Source organism: Nuphar pumila, chromosome 5 (assembly GCF_984573655.1).
Source record: "Nuphar pumila chromosome 5, dmNupPumi1.hap1.1, whole genome shotgun sequence".
In the NCBI taxonomy this organism is placed as follows: domain Eukaryota; kingdom Viridiplantae; phylum Streptophyta; class Magnoliopsida; order Nymphaeales; family Nymphaeaceae; genus Nuphar; species Nuphar pumila.
The window spans coordinates 109,453,311-109,458,532 of record NC_143253.1 but is presented as its reverse complement, the minus strand read 5'-3'; the positions used below and the strand labels follow the sequence as shown (position 1 = coordinate 109,458,532).

At 46.6% G+C, this 5,222-nt stretch overlaps 1 pseudogene across 1 annotated transcript; it reads left to right on the top strand.

The window, feature by feature from the left end:
* The first annotated feature begins 2,815 nt into the window (after nt 1-2,815).
* On the top strand, nt 2,816-4,687 carry LOC149838080 (arogenate dehydratase 3 pseudogene; annotated as a pseudogene). The gene has a single exon (XR_016432163.1). The product of XR_016432163.1 is annotated as an arogenate dehydratase 3 pseudogene (transcript).
* Nucleotides 4,688-5,222: the final 535 nt, after the last annotated feature.

Genomic DNA, 5,222 nt, shown 5'->3' with positions numbered 1-5,222 from the left:
ACGGTGGTCACATGACATGGGATAGATAATGATATTATCGTTGGTACGATGATATGTGGCGGCACAAACATGGAGCGTTGTTTGGTTAAGTAGTGCCAGTGGACTAAAGGATGTTGTTTTTGATGATTTGGTTAAGGATCTTTCAATTTAGATGAGTTTCTTACGAATACTATTTGGATGCACAAAGTGCGTGTGTGTTATGGTTAATTTTTTGAGAGATCACCTTAGGTGGTTTCAACCAGGTATGGTGACTTGAAACTAGGCGAGTGAATGCTTAAGAACCAACGAATGAGTCTGGGTGATGCTCTTCGCTATGACATACAATCATTAACTGGTCATCAGACTCAGAGTCGCAAGACCTTGTCTCTTATGTGACGAGTTTATACTTGGACATGCCTCCTAGAGTTGCGATACGCTCCATGACATGTGAGGCTAAGGCATTCGTACGCTTGTTAGTAGGTATAAAATGACTACACACAAGTGACATTGACCAGATAAAATACACATTTTGAGATACACTTGATTAGCTTTCGCTAAGCAGCTGTGCACATAGTGGTGCGTAGGGCCAATAAAACAATTCAACACATAAAAAGTATTGATACACGGTCTTTTGTCGTTAGGCTGACCAGACTAGATAGTTTGACGTGTCACGGGTTTGCAAAGAAATTTATGTCCGTGACAATGACAATGCAATATAGTAAGATCTCTTTAACAATCTACTTTTTGCTTAAAGAGTACAAAACATAAGTCTTTCCACACAAGCTAGGGCTGATCGTGTTATTCACAACTGGCAACTACCTTTTTGTTTACAATTGTTTTAGCTGCGGATGTTGGTCTATGCACAATAGAGAGCAATGCCAATCAGGTAATATGTCAAAACACAAATTTTGTATGATTTTATATAACTAGCTTTCATCACCGCCATTCATTACGCATTAAAATGGGCCGATGTCATCTTTAATAAGTGTTTTGATTTCAAAAACACAAAATATTGGTGTTTTGATGTATTACCTCATCTGCCCTTAGAGAGGGCGTGAGGTCAGACCAAGTGATATGTCACACACAAATTTTAGTATTTTGAAATCATCACCCTTCGTAACCTTTCGTCACCGTACAAATAGTGGCGCTCACCAGAAAAGCTGATATCATTGCACAAAGATGAAGGTTATGGACGGTGATGATTTCAAAACACCAACATTTGTGTTTTTGACAGATCAGCTGATCTGAGCTAGAGAGATCGTGGTCGACCTTGTCTGATTAAGGGTTTGGTTGTGTGGCACTGATAGTTAACTACCTCTTTCTCTCTCTCTCTCTCTCTCTCATTTTTCTCCTGCCCACATAGATGGTAGGTGTAGACTTAGTACCGGCCAAATTCTTTTCAGCTCCTACTCATCTGTCATATTTTACTAAATTACCTTTTACAATGGGCTAGGTTTACCGGAACCTGACACATACCAAACCCTAGAGAGTCAGGGTATGGTGATAAATAAGAAGACCAGATTAAGACCCAGGTTTGGATCTGAAGGTCCCATTAATACATGAATTCGGCTATAGTTTGTGAAATTTTATATCAGATCTGGGACTCAATTTTTTATAAAGACCCTCAAATTTTCAATATAAAAAATGATAAGTATGGCCCAAGTCTGGTTCATGTAGTTCTTATTGGGTCTGGGTATGCTTTGCTTATGGTGAATCCGATTAGACCTAGGTTTCTACCTGATACCATACCTGAAAATTGAGGCTAAGTCTGGTTTCATCTGAGTTCAAACCAAACCAAACCAGACCCGACCCGACCCGACCCGACCCGACCCGACCCGACCCGTTGACACCCCTACTAATTAGTAAGGACAAACGAGGTCTTCAAGCCTGCAAGTGCTTTCTTTAAGAATCATGGAAGGTGATGTAACACCCAAACACCTCCAATATGTCTCAAGGGCTCTTCAACTTCAATAATTGCTTCCTTTGGCAAAAGCCACCAGCCTCCACCCAAATGGGCCCGTGCATCCAAACACCCGAACTTGGCAATGACCCAACAATCTATGGCTTGCAACCTGATTGTTAGTTATATATATATTTTTTTAAAAGAAAAAATTAATTACCAAATTGACATGGACAACTCTTGTGGCAAGCAATCACCCCAATAGCCTAATCACAGTTTTTTTTTTTTTAAATAACTAAGGAAAACCTTCATAAAACTTGAGGACAAGACCACCCAGCCTTACATGTTCTAAAAAGCAACCGCAGGATTCAATACTGAGCCTTTAGCTTGACACAGGACCCTGCTGCCGGCAGTGGCAATAGCCTGATCACACTTTAGACAGAGTTTGCGCCTACCACTGAGTGATCTAAGTTCACTCTTACAATTATTTACTGAACTTTTTTTTTTTTTTTTCATGGAGGTGAACTTTTGTTTTTTCTCAGCTCATTCTAAGAAAAAAAAAATTTAGTTTCACTCCATGATTGTAGTACCAAGGATGATGTGCATGGAATTGAATGAAATGACACAATTCTAAAGACACGGTCCAGGGTGACCCTCAAACTTGGTGCCATCCTCCAGGGCCAACCAAGCAAATGCACATAAACCAGGAACCCCAACCAACAACCACTCACTCTATCAGTTTTCTAGGGAAATTCTAGTAAATCCATACAAAACAAAAAACGATCCCTATGTTCTTTATCAGCAAAAAAAACAAAAAACAAAAGTCATCCTCCAATTTTGACCCCAAAAGGCAGAAAACTGTACAATACCGTAATTTTCAACACAGAGCTAGTGGATATAAATAAATCTCCAACCTAACTCTTTCCCTTCAGCTTGGTACTTCAACAACAAAAGGAGAGCACCAAGCTTCCATCTAACCCCCCCCTCTCTCTCTCTCTCTCTCTCTAAGGAAGGAAGAGAAAAACCAGCAAAAAAAGGGAGCAATGCCGTCGATCTCTTTTAGCAGTTCCATATCGCTGATCGACAATCAGATGTTCTACGGGGTGCAGCAGAAGCCCACCACGGTTTCGGTCTCTCAGGCGAGAGATCAGATCCAGTGCAGCATCTACCGCCCGCTGGATCTCAAGGGAAGCAACAGCAGCGCGGCTGGTTTCTCCGACGGCGTGAGATCGAGCCGAGCCGACTGGCAGACTTCCTGCGCCATCCTGGCCAGCAAGGTGGTTTCCCAGCAGCAGGAGACCGAGAAGCCCTCGGAGACTCTCGATCTCGCATCGATCAACGGTCAAGAGTCCCTAGACATTGTGCCGGTCGGCCCCAAGCTCCCCAAGCCGCTCACCATAGCTGACCTCTCTCCGGCGCCGATGCACGGCTCCCAGCTCCGCGTCGCCTACCAGGGCGTTCCCGGTGCCTACAGCGAGGCTGCGGCGGGCAAGGCCTACCCCAACTGCGATGCCATCCCCTGCGACCAGTTCGAGGTCGCTTTCCAGGCCGTCGAGCTGTGGCTGGCGGACCGAGCCGTGCTCCCCGTCGAGAACTCGCTCGGCGGCAGCATCCACCGCAACTACGACCTCCTCCTCCGCCACCGGCTCCACATCGTCGGCGAGGTCCAGCTTCCCGTCCACCACTGCCTGCTGGCGCTGCCCGGGGTGCGCCGGGAGTACCTGACCCGGGTGATTAGCCACCCGCAGGCGCTGGCTCAGTGCGAGCTGACGCTGACGACCAAGCTCGGGCTGACGAGCGTGGCGCGCGAGGCCTTCGACGATACGGCGGGGGCCGCCGAGTTCGTGGCGGCGAACGGGCTGCGGGACACGGCGGCCATCGCCAGCTCGCGCGCCGCCGAGCTGTACGGGCTGAACGTGCTGGCTGACGGCATCCAGGACGACTCTGGAAACGTGACCCGGTTCGTGATGCTGGCGCGGGAGCCCATCATACCCAGGACGGACCGGCCCTTCAAGACGAGCATCGTGTTCGCCCACGACAAGGGCACCTCGGTGCTGTTCAAGGTGCTCTCCGCCTTCGCCTTCCGCAACATCAGCCTCACCAAGATCGAGTCCCGCCCGCACCGTAACCGACCCATCCGCCTCGTTGACGACGACGGTGGCGTCTCCGGCGCCGGCACCGGCACCGCCAAGCACTTCGAGTACCTGTTCTACGTCGACTTCGAGGCGTCCATGGCCGACGTCCGAGCCCAGAACGCACTCGCCGAGGTCCAGGAGTTCACCACCTTCCTCAGGGTCCTGGGCAGCTACCCCATGGACATGACCCCTTGGTCTCCCTCCTCCACCAACAGAAACGACTGAACCCACCCACCGTTCATTGATTAATACCCTTCACAAGTCAAGACCCCCGATATTACTCTTCATCAAACAAGATCAACCACTTTAAAGATGGTGGTCGATCGATCATCAGCGTACCCTCATATATGTGTGAATAGATTCGTTTGCCCAACCCAATTTAATCGTTGTACTACTCTATTGTCGCTACAATTTTAGTCCTCATTGTTGTCGTTGCTATCGGTCTAGTTGTTTTTAACTAGCAAAATAATGGCTCTCTGTATGTTTGTATTTATAGTTGTATGCACAACAAGAGAAAATGAGGAATTAGACAATGAAGAAGAAGAAATGAAAGTGATTCTGAGGATCCCGAAATGGTTATATACTTCTTTCTTGAGTTTATCATTAATGTTGGGAGGGTATAATGATTGGTCAGGTCCAAGGTTAGAAAATAAATTTAGACTGCGAATTTCTTATATTTATGTTTTATCAAGTTTTTAATCACTTCCTGTGTTGCTTCCTCCATCACACGCGCCCTAGTGGTGGGCTTTAGTGTTAGAAAAAGCCAGAAAGAACACGATTTCTAACAAACATCAGCAGTTACTTGAAGAGGGGAGACACGCTGAATGAGGTTTTGGAAAAAAAAAAAAAGTCAGGGGAAGGGGTCTCTCGGTGTGTGTGCTCCCCCAATCGCACTTGTGTAAGTCGTGGTTGAGGGCTTTAGCATGCTTTAGAGACTATTTTGAGGACTTCAGAAATTTTGGGCGGTTGCATTGGGCGCTGGCACTAAGCGGGGAGTTTCTCACAAAAAAAAGTCTATAGATCGTTGCTCCCCGAGGGGCTGATTGGTTGCTCGAGGATGTGCTTTGGGTGAAGGCTTTTTCTCTCTGTTCTTGAGTCCTGACTTGATTAATTTTGCACGATAAGATCCAGACCCACAGTAATTTAAAGAAGTGGGGCATTCAAACTCCTAAGTTAGTGCGTGCTTTGTCAAGCTGCAGAAGAATCTA